The following is a 19,289-nucleotide window of genomic DNA, read 5'->3' on the forward strand; positions in this document are numbered from 1 at the left end:
AGGGACGGGGCAAGCACAAAATCAACTAAAGGGTTTAGTGGAAAGAGAGGAACAAGAATAAGGTAAAAAGCTGAAACCTGAGGTAGTGAAAATGCCTGAGAAACACTGAAAAAGCAGACCAGTTAATATCCAATTTTAAAATACCTGTTGAACAAGTATTTTGTCATTACCTGTGAATAACCAGAATAATCCACTACACACCTGGAGCTACCACCAGACATAGAGAACTGGCATTCAGAAGAAGCTAGAAACTGGAGCAGAGATGTCTAGTAAACATTGCACACAGGGTAGCTCAAGGGACTCGGGTGGGTCTGAGTGTGAGATGAAATCTGATCTTAAAGGGCACAGTGGGGCCCCAAATGGAAGCCATTATAGAAATCTCTCCCACTCTGTGTATGTGTGTGTGTGTGTGTGTGTGTGTGTGTGTACATACCTGTGTATAGTTATTTATCATATATAAATAATTACCTTTAAATGAGAATTTAAACTTGAATCCCAAATTCAGCAGCCAACCATTCCTGTTCGGTTTCTTAAGTTGTAAAATTGAGCATGCCTGGAGCTTCCTGACGTCACAGAGCCTCAGTATTCACATCTGTGCAATAGAGGGTATCTCTTTCTGTTCCACAGGACATTTCTGAAAGCCAAATTCAACAATACACATTAAAACAATTTGTAGATTGCCGCCTGCTGAACAAGTAATGATAGTAATAACTTTTTTTTTTTTTTCCCAGTCCCAGGTTTGTTTTTTTTTTTAACTTTGGGTTTATTTATTTATTTATGGCTGTGTTGGGTCTTCGTTTCTGTGCGAGGGCTTTCTCTAGTTGTGGCAAGCGGGGGCCACTCTTCATCGAGGTGCGCGGGCCTTTCATTATCGCGGCCTCTCTTGTTGCGGAGCACAGGCTCCAGATGCGCAGGCTCAGTAATTGTGGCTCACGGGCCCAGTTGCTCCGCGGCATGTGGGATCTTCCCAGACCAGGGCTCGAACCCGTGTCCCCTGCATTGGCAGGCAGATTCTCAACCACTGAGCCACCAGGGAAGCCCAGTAACAACTTTTATTTGTACACCTCTGAACTCTTTTAAAGCTCTTTACCATATATTATCTTCTTTTCTGTTCACAACCACTCTGCAAGACAGACCTTACTGATCCTATTGAAAGGCAGCAAGACAAAGCTCCAAGAGGCTAATTGAGTATCTCAAAGTCACACAGCAAACGTGAGAGGTCACTTCATATTTCAAGAGCTGCACTTTTCCACAACATGCATTTTTTTAGCCATTTAATGAGATGTTAGATAATCTGCCTCAGCTTCACCTAACCCATTTTGCCTCTGACAGTGAACCAGCTCTGTACAAATGACCCACTGTCAGAGATCTTGAACTATACAATCTTTCTATTTAGTTAAAAACAAATATTCAGAGGTATGGAGAAGGCAGACTAAAAAGTAGGAAAGTGGAGAAGATGTTGAAGTTTAAAACAGAGCTCTTATCATGCTGGGTAATTGCTTTCCATAGGGTTTTTTTTTTTAAGCAGAAATTATAGATCCGTAATATGCTAATGAACATTCACACTCACAGCGTGCGCTGTAATGACTCTGGTGGAGAAGTACGCAGCTTCCATTCACTTCTGAACAGGCTGCCAGATGAAATCATACCTAGTTTCAAGCAATCATAGATTAAATGATATCGGTACCTTACTTTAAAATACGCACACACACCCACCACCACCATAAAATAATATCCTTAATTACAATAAAATAGAAATCTAATCAGAAAGGAAAAGGAATCTTTAGAGCAAATTGTGAAATGACCCCCAAATTAAGCATCTTATAAGGTTAAACAAAGCAGAATAAGTTGGGGATCTGAGGGCAACCTCATTCTCATTCAAGTTTGCTGTCAATCGCAATTCTTAAAATGCCAGAACCTGAGAGACATAACATCAATAAAAAAATGTTGTAGTGATATTAAGCACAGGACAATCCTCTTAACACTTTCTCTAGACCAGTACAACTTCTCACCTCTCAATATGGATCAGTTGGAATGTGGGTGTGTTTTACGTATATGTGAATAGACTACCCAGTCTAGCCCCTGCCACCCGTTCCCTCACAGTAACACAGTTGCCAGCATCTCAGATCTGAGCACACTGGACTTAAATAATTTACTAATTGTCTTGCCACATCATTTTGCCAACTGATAGGAAAAAACCCCGTCAGTAAGCAGCTGATTATTTTTATTATTCCTCTGTCTGTGCTGTGTGACTGCAGTATGGTACAGCCATGAATTCATGAGATGCTGTCACCTCTTTCTTCCTCCGTTTTCTCTACTTAGGACTAAAATGGATTTGGCTATTTGTCCTAATTTGAGTCTATATTGCTAGTGCCCTTCCTGAAGATAAAGTTCATTCTGCTCTCTTTTCCCTCCTTCTGAAGAATTCCATGCAAGGCTGAGACAATACTTTCTCAGTCCCAGAAATATACATCTCATCTAGTTCCCCAATTTAAGGCAGTTTTATAATTATGCATGCATGGATGTACAAGTGAATGTACAGATATATGTCTCAGTTTGGGTTCCTCCAGAACCTTGAAATAAGGATTGAGCACAAATAGTTGGTTTGGAACATTATCCCAGGAAATATTAGTGAAGGAGGGCAGTCATAGGTTGTGTTAATTCTCCTTTTGCTTTGCAGGAGAGCAGACCTGGCTCCAACTATCAAAAAAGCTGCTGGGCAAAGACAAGCAGAGTGTGTTATGTAGAAGTCAGAACGCTATGCATTACATGGGAAGGCCCTGAGGAATATAACCGGGCACCAGCAGCATTTGCTTCAGGATAGATATAACCCCCAAATGGGGTAATAATATAGAACACACATGTCAGGGTGCTGTTAGGATAAAATCAACACATATGTATAGACCACTAGGATCTGTGTGTGATAAGTATTCAATAGGCATGTTATGCCTATGATTATTATGATTATGATATTATTTTATCAATTTGTCATGTCTTCATTTTTATTCTGTTAGTTATATTTCATCTCTGTGCTTTTTTAATATATTTCTTGCTTATTTCATAAGTTATTTTAATGACTTACCATTATAAATAAATTGTAAAAAATTTTAAATGTGACAAATAGAGAGATACAGTTGGAAATACAGACTGGAGCAATGAATGGGACTAAAAGCACATATCACAGTGACCTACACGTTTGTCATGACAGATATATTACATATATAAGTATATAGATATTTCTTTATAAGCCGTTTAAAAGACAAAATCAGCAAGATTGCAAGCCAGAGCTAGTTTCTTATTAAATCTGAGCAAAGAGGCCAAGAAAGGATTGAGAATCTCTTCTGAAGTCAAGGGGCCTGGGTGTTTCAAGGTCCAAAGATAACATAAGGAAAATATTGGCCCCATATTCCATAAAAATTGTATTCTTTTACCAGAGACATAGAACACATCAACATTTGATATGTTTCCATTTATACAGAAATGCAGTGTGTGGGTAGTCATGTGAGATGTGTCCTGCTTCTGAAATTCCAAATAACTTTAGCCTGCCGAAGGTAGGTCTGTTCTAATAGACTCATACAGCCCGTAGATGTTACCCATGGAAAAACTGCTCTCATCAGAACCACTAATTGAGATTAGTGGTTCTCAAACTTTCTTGGTTCATGACACTGTTAATGTTTCATAATACATCTTTGGCACCGAGACCAGAATTAATACTGCACAGTTCCATGTATTAAGTAGTTAGCTCCAAGCAATTGAAAAAGTATTTATGGTTCTAACAATGTAGCAATCATTAAAAAATACACATAAATTTAAATAAAAAAATAATATTTTTATTTATCTCTTACCTAATACTTATAATGGAATCTGCTTTCTGTTGGACACTGCATGCTAACCCTATTTGCAAATTCCAACTCTTGCATTCCTTCAACTAAGAATAATCTCTGGCTTCGGAGCCCGTGTTTCTTACCTGTGATGGCAAGTGAGAAGTCCCAGGGAATCAACGTCCCACAAGGGCATTCCCAACCACCCAGTGGTAAGAGTTGGTGTATAAATACTCCAGTTCCCTTAGCTATGAAGGGGCGTAACTCTGAGATGTTTGTTCTAGTCTGTCTCCCTGAGTTCCCTAATGGCATTAAGCTTCAGTTACCTACAGTGGGAGTTTGCATGATAATGTACCCTTTTAATGGCTGCCTTCTCTTCTGTTTTTCTAGTGTTTGCTGGAATCACCTCCTAATCAATACCCTTCTATACTCAAACCCTTTCTCGGGGTCTTTTCCTGGAGGAAATCAAACTAACATGAATTAATGACTCATCAGCCTTACACCATGTGCTAACAATTCTTTCCTCATAAAGTTTCTCACTTCTTTCCTTTGCTTTTTATCACAGATGCTAACCTGAAGTGTTATGTATATGACAGGCACAGTTAATCATTATATTCTCACAGTGCCTAATCACACTAATATTCACTCAACTGAAATACATCAAGCACCCATGTTTTATATACTGTGCTCAGTGCTGAAAATAACAATATAAATAAATATAAATAGGACATACAATTCCTGCCTTCAAAAGTTTATAGTCTCTGGAGAAGAAAAACTTATGAACTGATGACTACTAATATTAAGTAAATGCTTGAAAACCCTTAATAAATAGTTCCTGAATACTTGAATAGACATCCTTCATGTCGCCATAATTGTCTTTTTTTTAACTGTTGTTGTCTTCTTCTTTATCTCTTCATACAACAGTGTCAGAAAGGAGCAAAAGCAGTGGGTATAGGTCATAAGTCACATGTTAGGAAAATCCCCCTTTTTTGTCTCTGCAGTCAATGTAGGGTCTGTTTGGTCCATTTGTTTAGAATAATGCATTGTGAGACCAAGATTATAAATCTCACTTTGGGTAGACATATGGAAAAAAATCATGAAAGAATTAACACCAATCCATCACCACTGCTAAAGAAACAGCTTAAAAATCACTCATGGTGGGATAATAGCATCATGCTTATTAGTAAAGGAGATTGAGTCATGAAAAAATCACGTGGAAATCTTCCCCCTTTCCCAAATTATCTCCACTCATTAATAATAAAGGTCCCTTGGGGGCTTCCCTGGTGTCGCAGTGGTTGAGAATCTGCCTGCCAATGCAGGGGACACGGGTTTGAGCCCTGGTCTGGGAAGATCCCACATGCCGCGGAGTAACTGGGCCCGTGAGCCACAATTACTGAGCCTGCGCGTCTGGAGCCTGTGCTCCGCAACAAGAGAGGCCGCGACAGTGAGAGGCCCGCGCACCGCGACGAAGAGTGGCCCCCGCTTGCCACAACTAGAGAAAGCCCTCGCACAGAAACGAAGACCCAACACAGCCATAAATAAATCAATAAATAAAAATGTTTTTAAAAATAAATAATAATAATAATAAAGGTCCCTTGGGAAAGTCCTCTTCAGTGATCAGAGATCAATAAAGTGCTACCTGGGTCCATATACATTAAGTTGAGCAGTCCTTTGCCAGATTACCCATGATTCCTCATATGGAATTAAGTTAAACAGCTAGCTAGCTAGATATACATAAAGACATATATTGAAGGATATAATGAATTCTTAATTCCTTGCTCCCCATCAACAACAAAGATAAAATAAAATGACTTTAAAATAATTAGGAGTTATTTTCAATTTAGCTATATTTTCACCAAAGGTCTAGATAGGTCTTGTTAGGGGAGTAGAAAGAAAATAAATATACTATTACATACAATATCATAAGGCAAGTTATATAGTGACCATGATCTCAACTAGTGGTCACAGTTTGAAGCCATCGAATATCAGGAGTTGGTAAAAGAGAGCAAAGAGGCTGCCACAAGGAGGACTTGAAAGGAAGGTCATACTTCCCTTGAACAATTTAATACTCTGTTGGTCTGATACAGCCTGCAATTTATGCCCTGGAATTAAGCGTTGAAGGAAGGGAGACTTGAAACTCAACTCAGAGGTTTCTTGAATGAATCATTGATAAGGAGATACTGTGTTTATATGGTTATGGTTGCCATGTTGCTATGGCTGCCCTGTCTAAACAAGGGACAAGGTAAACAGGAAGCTTTTCATTGCCCTCCCATCTCCTTCAGCTTCAGACAGCAAGAAAATTGAGTTATCTACACCCATGAATGCTTTCACACAGACACATACACAACACACACACACAGAGGCAAGAACATTTTAAACCCCTATAGTACCTACGTCCCTGACAATTTTCAAAGGCTGTCACTGGTTAAATACCAGGAATTAACAAGTGGAGATGAAATTTGTATTACATCATATTCAATAACTATGCATCATTGCCAAGGACAAAAGGACAGGAATCATTTTAGAAAAATACACTTTAATTTTTTTCTTAATTATTTGTAATGACCTTTTAGAAATAGTAGTAAATTAACTGTCCCTTTCACCTCTTTCTTAGAATCTATATCCCAAACTCAGAAACACTACACATCTTACATTTTGTAGTATCTTCTGGTAGTACTTCTAAAAGGAAAGAGGTTTCGGGTTTTATGTGTTTGTACAATTTGGGGGATTTTAAATGGGTGCATTGAAGCAGGGAGAATAAATAATAGGTTTAGCAAAACCCCCCTATTTTGAACTAACTAAAAGGGAACGTTCTGAATTAATGACTATGTTGAAGTCCATGCTATCTTTTTCCCTCCTGAGTATGTTCAGTACCTCACACTAGGCTAATAAAATGTTGCCTAGAAGCAGTCATTAGAGAAACTATTTTACTAAATAAGAATGTAAATAAGAATAAGTCACAATTTGTAGTGTATCGATTGTTTTAAGGGAATATTCCAAAGTACAATTTACATAAACCAATTAAAGGCAACCCTAACAAACTAGTTTACATGATAAAATCAAGCCATGGGCTCTTATAACTAGAGAACTAATAGTCCAAGTGTTGTTAGACATTTACATAGCAAGCCTAATACAAATGTTTCATTTCAATAAACACTATACATCTACAGTCTTGATATTACACCCATTTTACTTATATTGGACAAAGAAAAGGAGCATTGAGAATTCTCCATACACAGATATATACATACACCCATCCTTTGTTGATATTTAGCACAGAAGAAATAAAAATCTCCTGCATATTTTGCTCTTGTTATCTAGGGCCTATAAGAATACCATAAAGGGTGAAAAGTAGACCATCTAGAAAAAAAAAACTAACATACTGATCACAAATAAATGGCCCCTCTGGAAACAAAACAAAGATAAATAACAAAAATAGTCTTTTTATCTCCCAGGGAATAATAATTTAAAATACATTTTTAAGATGTAAAAATCATGATATCAAAGACCAAACCAAAAAAAAAAAAAAAAAAAAAAACTGTTGCAATTGATAGTTATGGTCAAATGCTGATGAATCAATTCAAGGTAAAGTAGAAATGAGAAGACAATTAAGACAGCATCTTTAAAAACACGATTCTACTAATCATACTAGGAGACCAGACAGCAGGCAAATGCCAAGAAATACGGGTCTGATGTCTGCTCTTGCCCGGACATTTGTGTTCAAGAGTAATGTAATTTTTTAAATGTGAGAGATAACAGTGCCTAGTCAGAGAAAACAATACATTTTAGGTGTGTAAGGAAGACTTTTCCTTGACAGACAAGGATAGCAAACAGTTACTGGACTGATTCAGGATAACTTACCACCAATTCTATAAAAAAGATAATTTTTAAAATCATACAAAAATATATAGTTCTTTATTTTAGTTTCAGCCAATCTCTATTCATCAGTTATCAATAAGGAAAACACGTGAATTATTTTTGTCATTAACAAAACACTTAAATTTCCTCCACTGCTCCTTTTACTGTTTTAACTGGTATTTCAGAGGATCGTATGCAGCCTCCAAGCCAACATCAAAGATGCAAGAGGTGAAATGATTTGCTCGTCCCATAAATATTTGGAAACCGGGCTTCAACTAGAATGAGCTATCTTGATTGTATCTCTAAGAGAACTTAGTGGAGTGAATGTTTCTTCTGTGCAGAGATAGAACAATAGCTGACAGAGACAATAGCAGCTCATGTTTCCTTTTTTTCCTCATCAATGTCACAGAATCATCAAGAGTTAAGTATCCTGGCACAAACCACATTACAATAATCAGCTGCCCAACAGGATGGGTCTTTTACTAAAATGGAGAGAGTCTGAAGAGAGTACATCTTGAGCCTTTCAGAGTAGTTAGTCCTTGGCTTCTCTGCTAGGATGGTAAAGAAGAGTCAGGTTTCATTAATGTCAACTCTGATAAAATTGCTGGGGACATGGGGACTTCAATTGTAGAGAAGTGGAGTAAGTCTACCAATTCTCTTAAAACCAACATCTAACAAAGCTTTCTGAAAATATCACATATGGCATGTATCAACCTATGACATGTGGCCAATAACAACAGGTATAAATTTAACTTGGGAAATTTGATATGAAAGGCATACTAACTCATTAATAATGTGCATTATTCAACTCTAGAGACAATACATGAGTAATTAGGCATGACACAGTCAGTGGACAGTTTCGACCACCAGTGCTGTCATGATCAGGGGTGCAATGCAGGAATTTACCGTGGGGGAGATGGAGGTGTACATTTTGAGTTGTTGGGGATGTGTTTGGCAAAGGTCTTCCAAGAGACTTGATAGTGAAAGGAGCCGCCTTGCCTACGTGTCAAGATTACACAGGAATGAGGAGGCTGGTAGCAGGGAAGAAATAGAGCTTTATTGCTGTTGAGAGATATATTTTCATTGGAAGGGAAGTCAACGGTGGATAAATAATATTGTTTAAGGAGTAATAATGTTGTCATCTACTAGAACTGGCTATCATCCGTGGGCAATGCCCAGCACTGGGTAACATAGAAAGAATGATAGAAATGACAATTATAGTCCTTCCATCAAGAAACTTACATTAGACTCTATTATATTAGAGACATCCACAAACTAAAAGAGGCTATAAGAATGCATAGCAGTATGCATAAGATATAGTTACCAAAAAATGTGCTGAAGATAATTATCATTATTGTTTAAAAAGGAAGTTTAGCATTAATAAGGGACAAGTCAAGAAAGGCTATAAAGAATTAAAATAAGAGCGGGCCAATTGAATTTCAAAGTGAAAAAGGAAAGACATGCATGCAAGGAGTGAGGTAAAAGTAGGTGTAGGTAGTAATGATCACACTCTTTCAGGAGGATGTTGAGTAAATAGATTGGACTGAAGCATTGGATTCTAGACTGTGGACTTCTTGATTGTCATGCTGAAAATGGTATGATGTTGTAGAACAGTGGTATCCAATAGAACTTTCTGTGATGAGAGACATGCTTTATATTGGTGCCGTCTGATGTTGTAGGAGTATGTGGCTATGGAGCACTTGAAATGTGGCTAGTGTAACTGAGAAATGGAATCTTAATTTTATTTAATTTTAATTAATTAAAATTTAAATTTAAGTGGCCACATGAGGCTAGTGGTGTCAGTGTTAAACAGCACAGCTCTAGAGAGTAGGGAATCACTGCAGGTTTTAATGTAGGTTTTAAGCAGGGAATGACAAGATAAATATATTTTAGGCAGATTAATTTGGCAGCAGTGTTTAGGAAAGTCAGGGGAAGAATGAGTAGTTCTTCTGAGATTGCACTAAATTTATAAATCGATCTGGGAGAATTGACATCTTTAAAATATGTCTTCCAATCATGAACATGATGTATTCTTCTATTTATTTAGGTTTTTCAATTTCTAAATGTCTCCTAACAGGTTTTATAAACTTATGGGAACACAGTGCAACAGTGCATAATAACAGAAATGTGGAAACGACCCAAATGTTCATCAAAATATAATGTGTGAGTAAAATATAAGGTAATAGTCTATTGCAATAAAAATTAAAGAGCTATAGCTATATACCACATTATGAATAATATTAGATAAATGAAGAGACAAAATGATATATATAGTATTACTCCATTCAAAAAGGGCACAATAACAGGCAAAACAAAATATTATTATTTATATGTATAATAAAATCATAGAGAAAAACAAAGAAATGATCTACTATAAAAGTCAGAATAATGATTTCTTTGACATGGAAGGGATGCAGTTGCAACATAGGGAATTTCTAGGGTTATTATTAAACCGGTTATTTCTCAATCAAGGTGGTTTGTGTAATAGGGCAGTTGCACTGTATACATTTAGAGATAAGTAAAGACATAGTAGCCATACAGATAAAGTTATTATTTACAACAAAAACAAACGTTGCTCAAATGCTTTGCTCTTACTGTCCACAAAATTTCTAGTTTTCTTTAATTCTATTACTTACACTGACATCAAAGCTATAAATACCTTGTTTATGCATTAAAAATCAGTTTAAAAAATTTTGCTACATATTGATTATAATTTGTCCCACTTGACAGTCTTTCATTGTCCTATTTCACACTTGTATAATTTCATATTGATGATGAATCTACTCTTATTGACTGATATTAAAACTTCCAATATCGATAAGATTCTGAAATCTGGTGAGCTGGCTAAGGCAAAAATAATGATCATCACAGAATACTTGACTATTAATTTTTTAAAAAATTCACTTCTCCCCTTCAAAACAAAACCAAAAAAAAGTAAGACTTCACAATAAGTATACATATTAAAAAATAAAAAGAATGTGGATCTGAGTCAGTGTCCAGAGTTCCCTGTATTTTATAAATTTCTAAAGGATATAATCCACGTGAAACTAACATTGGCATACGTCACCTGGATGGTTTAGGAAATAGTATAGCAAATGAAAAGAGAGATTAAGATTTTTCAGGGTTATAGAATTTGAATACAATAATCTCAGGGGCAGATAGAGGATTTAGAAGAGAAATCTTGCTTGCACTCGCTGAAATTTTCCTCCATTTGTTATTTAGTCACTCGCTGATTCCTTTAATAGCTTTTCAGTGGAAGAATTAAAAGAGAAGACTAGAGGATTGTTAGGGAAGTGACCAGAATGAGGGGGTGGGGTAGCTGCAGCCTCTTGGGAGAGAGGAGAGGATTCTGAAGAGGTGGGAAGAGAGTTATTAGACCCAACTATGGAAAGAAAATAAAAACATTCTGAATCCCGGAGGCCCGAGCAAAGGAAACCTTGGGGAGATTTTCTGGACCTGAAAAAGGAATAGCGGCTGAGAAGCAAAGGCCGGGTGCAATTTCCTGACGTGGAGGAAAACTGCAATAAGAGCCCACAAAACAATTAATCCCGAATGCTGAGAAATAGGTACACCAGAGGACTTGTCTTTGCTTTATTCTAGATTCTGGATGTGAGTTCACAGTCAGCAAAAGCATCTTTCTCCCCAGCCAGTAACAGCTCACAGCTAACGTATTAACTCCTTTCTGTTTATATAGCTATAAATAGTTACACATATCTTTATATAGTTTCAAAAAAAACCAAAAAAACCTTACCTTTATTTCAAATGAAGTTTTCACAAGAATCCACATTGTCTCCTGATTAACTCCTCTGCCACCATTAAGAAAGAAAAGTTATACCTATAAAGACTTCATGGTGTAAAATTTAAGTGGTGTGAAAAAGAAAGTGGTGTAGATCGGCCCTTTTTGAAAGCTTCTCTCTCTCTTTTTTTTTTTTTGCCTTCATTAATGGATTTAACATCATTAAATTGCAAAAGGCAGGACAGAAAGGTGATGTTTTGACAAAATGAGCTCGGTTGTTTGGAAGCAGCCCCTGAAGCAGTAGCTCTGAACTGGGGGCCTTGTGGATTTCTTCATAATGCAGATAAAACTTCATGATATATTTAAATCCTTTTCCGCAAACATTTCCCTGATTTGTTGCCAAGCTGTCACTGAATTTAGTAATCCAGACAGATTACCATAGAGGTTCTATTTTTAGGGTCCTTCTGTTAACTGCGGCAGTTGCAGCTGATCGGATTACAGCTACATCCTACCCATGTAAAATGCATTGATGCTTCAAGAGAAACCTGCGCTCCACTCCCGTAATTACAATGTCAGGATCATTGCTGGATATTTCTCTCTGAGTTTATTTTGTAGCTGCATTGTGGCCAATCCATTATCAACTCATGAGATGGTGTGTTTTCTTTTAGTTTTGTTCTGTGCCTTTCAATACTAGCTTACTATTGTGTGTATGTGTGTTTTGGGGGGGGGGAGGGTGGGTGATGGAAAATGCATGCTGTGGGTCACAGAGGACATGTGTAATTTCTCTGATTCTGAGGACAGGAAAATGTGTAACGCAGACATTACTCTCTCCTATAGATGACAATATCTCCATCTAGTGGTGAAAATGAGCTTAACCATCATATTATCTTCATTGTCAGAGGAGGAAAGAGGCAAATTTGCCTCAGAACGTAATTTGTATTTTACCTTTACCTAGAATATAAAATTTTTCTTAAGAAGAATAGATGTTCACTAAGCCAAATTGGACCCCTTCCTGCAGTCTTTGCAAGGGAAAAATAATTCCATTTACTTCAGGGAAAGTCTGGCCTCCAGAAACGACTCTCAATATCCAGGTATACAAAGTTGTCAATAATCTCTTTCATAATTTTTTACAAGGCTTTGGAAGGGAGACGGTTACAAAGTGTAATGAAATAACAAGTTGAATTAATGTCACATGGATTCTTGTATCTGGTCTAATAAGTAAGTTATCCAACACATTTCTCATCTCCCCATAAAACTATCTTTTATTGATTTCATAGTATTTACACTCCAGTGAATTAGTATATATTATAAACATATAAACAAGTAAATTACATTATTTTCTTGGAGGCATAAATGCTAAAGAAGAATGTTAAGATTTTCCCATTCTGTAAGTTATTGCAACCTCAATTAAAAAGCTCTTGTAATATAAAGTCAATAATTTAAGGCTGTCTTTTACAAATGTTGTTGATTACGTTATTGTTGTTTACTTTTGCAATCTCAGGATTGCTTTTAATTAATCTTCCAACTCCTATCAAGTTACACAGCTTTTAGTAACAAATTCATTTACTTAAGTATAGATAGCCCTCAGAGAACCAAGTTGGGGAAGACGGCCGCTGAGCTTGCAGCAGAGCTCCACCAGGTGGCAGCACTCGTGTGGGCATGTTTCAAATCCTGGTCTTTGTACTCGAATTCCCCCTTTTTTCGTGTGCCACAGGAATTTGATCTCTCTAGAAGGACTGAGTAGGGTAACCCAATGCAAAACAGTCAGATCTTTCAAGTCAGAATGCCAACTGATTTGTGTAAAACTGAGGATATTCCTTTCCTGAGTCTGTAATGTCAGACTACACAGAGATCAGAGACAGTTATGAAAATAAATACAAATACATGGGCATGTACACATGTCTATTTTCTAGTTCTGTGTGCTGAGCAACCATAAAAACAATCACACTCCAGTAGCTATGCACATCTAGTGACCAGATCTTGGTTCCTAAAATCATTCTCCTTAAAAAGAAATGAGAAATGGAGAAATGAGTGATTCCAGAGCTCATTTAGGGAAGTGCAAGATGAGCCTAGAGCATATTTTTTAACCAGAAAATATGGAAGTTCTCAGATAATGATAAGGACACGTCAAAATGACAGAGTCCAGACTGAAGAGGCTCCCATGGTCCAACATCAGACAATATGTACACCAAAATAAATTATAATATTAATAGATTATAAGAAATCAAGGCTATGATTGTCAAAGATAAACTGAGGAACTCTTCCAGAGCAAAGAAAACTAAAGAGACAGGACAACTAAACACAACGTGTGATTCTGGATTGCACCTTGGACCAGATATTGGGTGTTGGGGGGAGGATGGCTATAAAAGACATTAGTGGGACAATTGCAAAATATAAAATAGGTCTGAAGATTAGATAGGAATATTGAATAATGTTAATTTCCTGATTTTGATACTTATGGTTTTGTGAGAAAATATTCTTGTTTTCAGGAAACATATGCTGAGATATTTAGTGGTAAAGCCTAAAAGTTGCTTTCAAATGAATCAGAAAAAAGTGTGTGTGTGTAAAGAGAAAGAGAGGACAGAAATGAGGTAAAATGTTACAGCTATAGGGTCTGAGTAAAGTGTATATGAAAATTATTTGTACTATCCTTACAACTTTTCTATAAGTCTGACATTTTTCAAAATAAAGCAATTTAGAAATTTAGTGTCTAGAAAAATAATATTAACACAGTTCCTGGCACATACAATCTTCATAAGTGTCAAGTTTAGAATTCATGATTTCCATAGAACATTGTGAATTAATCATGCAGTATGATGAAATAAAGTAATATGTCCCTGCCATTCAACATTTAATAATTCACAAGGTGAAAAATAAAGTATCCGTATGTTATGTTTAAGTTAGAGGAGACACTTTAAAATGATGCTTACAAACTGTTAGTTTAAAAAACTGAAATGAGGACAGTATTTTTCCTTCCTTCCTTCTTATAATCTCCCTGAAATAATAGTAAATATACACAAGAAGAATAAATCACAGTGGTAAAAGAAAGAAAAGATGTCATCAACCAGCCACATAAATGTTGCATTTCTGTAATATAGAAAACTGGTAAAATCCTATTGATGGATATATTAGAATAGAGAAAATGACTCAAAACATGTGCAGGGGAAGCCTGAAAAAAGATAGGAACAATTTCTTTCTAATGAATCCCAAAGTGGCCAAGCTCAAGATTATCAAAAATGGGGGATGTAGGGGTGCAGAAGTTGTCAGAGGAATTAGTAAAAGGCTGAGTATAGAATGGCTGAGCCTCTGTATGGTCATGCTATAAACCCATAAACAATGGCACAAAAGGAGAAGGTAATCTTGTGGATACACCCTTCACTAGCTCCCTCTTGGGTGCAAATGAGTGAGAATGTCAACCATAGGGGAAAAGGCCAAGAGATTGCAGAGTTGTTGCCAGTTAACCTCTTGGCCAACCCTGAGGCCATATACCTCTAGGCTTTTTGTTATGAGCAGAAAATAAATTCTTAATGGTTTAAGCCATAATTCATCAAGCTTTCTTTTATCTGGAGCCAAAAATATTCCAAAATTTATCCAACATTTAAATGTGCCAATGCAATCATCAGAAAAACTCACAATAATAATATATGTAATAGACAAGCATTTGTAGGAGTAGGTGGGGCTGGGGAGATGGAGTAAGAAAGATATCTTCATGTTCCGCAGGAGAGATGTTAACAGATACTTTCTAAAGTTTATAAATTAAGAAATAGTTGTATAGGTTTGTAATACAAATTATTGAGTTAAAACATATTAAAATATAAATATTCAAATGGATTTACCCATAGAAAGTGGTGCATTCTGAAGCAATAGAAGAGCAAATTAGGAGAAAAGACTTGACTCAAATGCCATCGTTTCAAATAAAAGCAAACAAAATTTTATATGTTAAGAATATGAGATGAGAGAAGATACCATATAAGGTGATATATCATTTTCTTGATTTAATAACATGTGAATATTTATTTGTATAAGTTAAAAAATACGTAAGTACGTACAGTGATTATTTCCCATGTGTCTGTTGTGCAATTTTTTTCTCAAGAATGGACAAAAGAAAGCCAAAATATTTTTCTTTTTTTTTTTTTTCCCCTCTGCTCAGTTGAGAAAGAATAAAATGTTCGCAGTGTAAGGAAAATAATTTACTCAGTCTTTGAGAATAGATTTTAAAGATCCCTGGAAAGAAGTAATTGAATGATTATCTGATTTCATATGCTGTCAATGGGTGCTTTTTTTTCTCCCTCACATTTCCATTTTCAGTACTCTCTTTTCATTACTTCTCATTGTGTCAGGTACATACCCTCCATTTGGTGCTGATGGTCTTAAACATCTGAAAATCTTCCTTTAGAGTGTGACCTGACTTTAGGCAATCTACAGTAAATCCAAGAGTCCATTGGCACAGCACCGAGGACAAGAAGTAAAGAGTATTTAAAAGCAAGACCATTTATCCAAGGAAAAGGAATACTTTCTGCCAGCCTTCCGTTTTCAGATTACTAAATTCTAAATGGAGTTATTCATTCTTATGTGACAGTTTATGATGTTAATAGCCAGCAAAGTGCTTCTGCAAGTAAACACTACTGTTTTCTCTTGTGTGTTTGTTTCCTCCCCAGTGATAAGCAATGGCAGCAATCAGTGCCCTCACTATGTTTCTATTTGTTACCAGCACTGATGATTCTGGCAAAAGGTTGCTGTACCTTATCCCTTCTCTTGCAGACCCATTCACTTCTTTATCAGGACTAAACTTCCCTTTCAGGTTGAAAGTGTGGAGCTTTAGTTCCCCAGGGAACATCCAAGTGTTCAACAGGTCACTAGATGTGCAAGACTAGAGCTCTGGAGAATCAATCCCTAACACGTTAGATTTAAAGTTCATCAAAATATGGGTGAAGGATAAAAACATACATGTGGATGACATCATGTGACCATTAGTGAGCCAAGTATACCACCTTGGGTAATACCAATGCTGCAGACTGAATGTGTGTGTCCCCCTCCCCCCGCCAAATTCCTACGTCGAAACGTAATCCCCACGGTGATGATATTAAGAGGTGGGGCCTTTGGGATGTGCTTAGATTGTAAGAGCAGAGCCTTCATGAATGTGATTTAGTGTTCTTATAAAAGAGGCCCCAGAGAGACCCTTTGCGCCTTATGCCATGTGAGGTTACAGCAAAAAAGAGGACCTTATATGAACTAAGAAGAAGGTTCTCACCAGACACTAAATCTAGACTTCCCACTTCCAGAACTGTGAAAGATAAATTACTGTTGTGTATATAACCCTCCTAGTCTGTGGTGTTTTGTTATAGTGGCCCAAGGGGCTAGGTCAACCAATAGCACTTAAAGAGTAGGCAGAGGAAGAGGAACCCATGGAAGAGGAGGGATGGACAGAGGACCAGAAGGGACCAGAGGATTGAAGTCATGGGAGAAGGGGAGAGCAGACAAGAGCATGTCAAATGCAGCAAAGGAGCTCAGGAAAATAAGGACTAACAATGGTTATTGTATTTATTGACAAAGTCACTGCTGATGGGCCAGGGTCATTTCAGCAGAGTACTGAAGAATAAATGAGCAGGAAGCAGCAGTACCAGCTGCCGAGGTGAACTCTTGTCTGTAGTCTGGAAAAGAAGGATTTATGTGATTTTTAAAAATTTCCACTCCATTAATCGAGTGCCATGTACAACTGACTTAGGGAAAATGGATAAGTTAGCTTTCTAACACTTCACTTCAAATAAAAATATCAAACGTAATATATACCATCACTACTGCTTCCCTAGTACACATATAGCTTTTTCCCACTGTTGATAATTCTTTTATATTCTTTGAAAAGTGATTTTCCATATTTTCCATGCCTGCAGCTTATGTCTCCTGGGCTAGACTGTAAATCCTGTGAAGAAATAGAACATGCTTTCTAGTTCTTTTACTTTTTTTTTTTTTTTAACAGCTCTTTTTTTTTTTTTTTTTTTAACATCTTTATTGAAGTATAATTGCCTTACAATGGTGTGTTAGCTTCTGCTTTATAACAAAGTGAATCAGTAATACATATACAATATGTTCCCATTTCTCTTCCCTCTTGCATCTCCCTCCCTCCCACCCTCCCCATCCCATCCCTCTAGGTGGTCACAAAACACCGAGCTGATCTCCCTGTGCTATGCGGCTGCTTCCCACTAGTTATCTATTTTACATTTGATAGTGTATATATGTCCATGACACTCTCTTACCCTGTCACATCTCACCCCACCCCCTCCCCATATCCTCAAGTCCATTCTCTAGGAGGTCTGTGTCTTTATTCCCGTCTTGCCACTAGGTTCTTCATGGCCTTTTTTTTTTTTTTCCCCTTAGATTCCGTATATATGTGTTAGCATACTGTATTTGTTTTTCTCTTTCTGACTTACTTCACTCTGTATGACAGACTCTAACTCCATCCACCTCATTACAAATACCTCCATTTCATTTCTTTTTATGGCTGAGTAATATTCCATTGTATATATGTGCCACATCTTCTTTATCCATTCATCTGTCGATGGACATTTAGATTGCTTCCATGTCCTGGCTATTGTAAATAGAGCTGCAATGAACATTTTGGTACATGACTCTTTTTGACCTATGGTTTTCTCAGGGTATATGCCCAGTAGTGGGATTGCTGGGTCGTATGGTAGTTCTATTTGTAGTTTTTTAAGGAATCTCCATACTGTTCTCCATAGTGGCTGTATCAATTTACATTCCCACCAACAGTGCAAGAGTGTTCCCTTTCCTCCACACCCTCTCCAGCATTTATTGTTTCTAGATTTTTTGATGGTGGCCATTCTGACTGGTGTGAGATGATATCTCATTGTAGTTTTGATTTGCATTTCTCTAATGATTAATGATGTTGAGCATTCTTTCATGTGTCTGTAGGCCATCTGTATATCTTCTTTGGAGAAATGTCTATTTAGGTCTTCGGCCCATTTTTGGATTGGGTTGTTCGTTTTTTTGTTATTGAGCTGCATGAGCTGCTTGTAAATCTTGGAGATTAATCCTTTGTCACTTGCTTCATTTGCAAATATTTTCTCCCATTCTGATGGTTGTCTTTTGGTCTTGTTTATGGTTTCCTTTGCTGTGCAAAAGCTTTTAAGTTTCATTAGGTCCCATTTGTTTATTTGTGTTCTTATTTCCATTTCTCTGGGAGCTGGGTCAAAAAGAATCTTGCTGTGATGTATGTCATAGAGTGTTCTGCCTATGTTTTCCTCTAAGAGTTTGATAGTGTCTGCCCTTACACTTAGGTCTTTAATCCATTTTGAGTTTATTTTTGTGCATGGTGTCAGGGAGTTTTCTATTTTCATACTTTTACATGTACCTGTCCAATTTTCCCAGCACCACTTATTGAAGAGGCTGTCTTTTCTCCACTGTATATGCTTGCCTCCTTTATCAAAAATAAGGTGCCCATATGTGTGTGGGTTTATCTCTGGGCTTTCTATCCTGTTCCATTGATCTATATTTCTGTTTTTGTGCCAGTACCACACTGTCTTGATTACTGAAGCTTTGTAATATAGTCTGAAGTCAGGGAGCCTGATTCCCCCAGCTCCATTTTTCGTTCTCAAGATTGCTTTGGCTATTCGAGGTCTTTTGTGTTTCCATACAAATTGTGAAATTTTTTGTTCTAGTTCTGTGAAAAATGCCAGTGGTAGTTTGATAGGGATTGCATTGAATCTGTAGATTGCTTTGGGTAGTAGAGTCATTTTCACAATGTTGATTCTTCCAATCCAGGAACATGGTATATCTCTCCATCTATTTGTATCATCTTTAATTTCTTTCATCAGTGTCTTATAATTTTCTGCATACAGGTCTTTTGTCTCCTTAGG

General features: G+C 36.9%; 1 long non-coding RNA gene across 1 annotated transcript in view; it reads right to left on the minus strand.

Moving 5' to 3' along the window:
* LOC309664982 overlaps positions 1-18,753 on the minus strand; it is a 41,166-nt gene extending 22,413 nt beyond the window's left edge. Inside the window, exons 1-2 of the long non-coding RNA XR_014266114.1 lie at positions 1,571-18,753; positions 469-634 (exon numbers count right to left, since the gene is read on the minus strand). This is a non-coding gene — a long non-coding RNA (uncharacterized lncRNA). The remainder of the gene's footprint in view (positions 1-468; positions 635-1,570) is intronic.
* Positions 18,754-19,289: the final 536 nt, after the last annotated feature.

Source organism: Balaenoptera physalus (genome assembly GCF_965194825.1).
Source record: "Balaenoptera physalus genome assembly, chromosome: 7".
NCBI classification, from domain to species: Eukaryota; Metazoa; Chordata; class Mammalia; order Artiodactyla; family Balaenopteridae; genus Balaenoptera; species Balaenoptera physalus.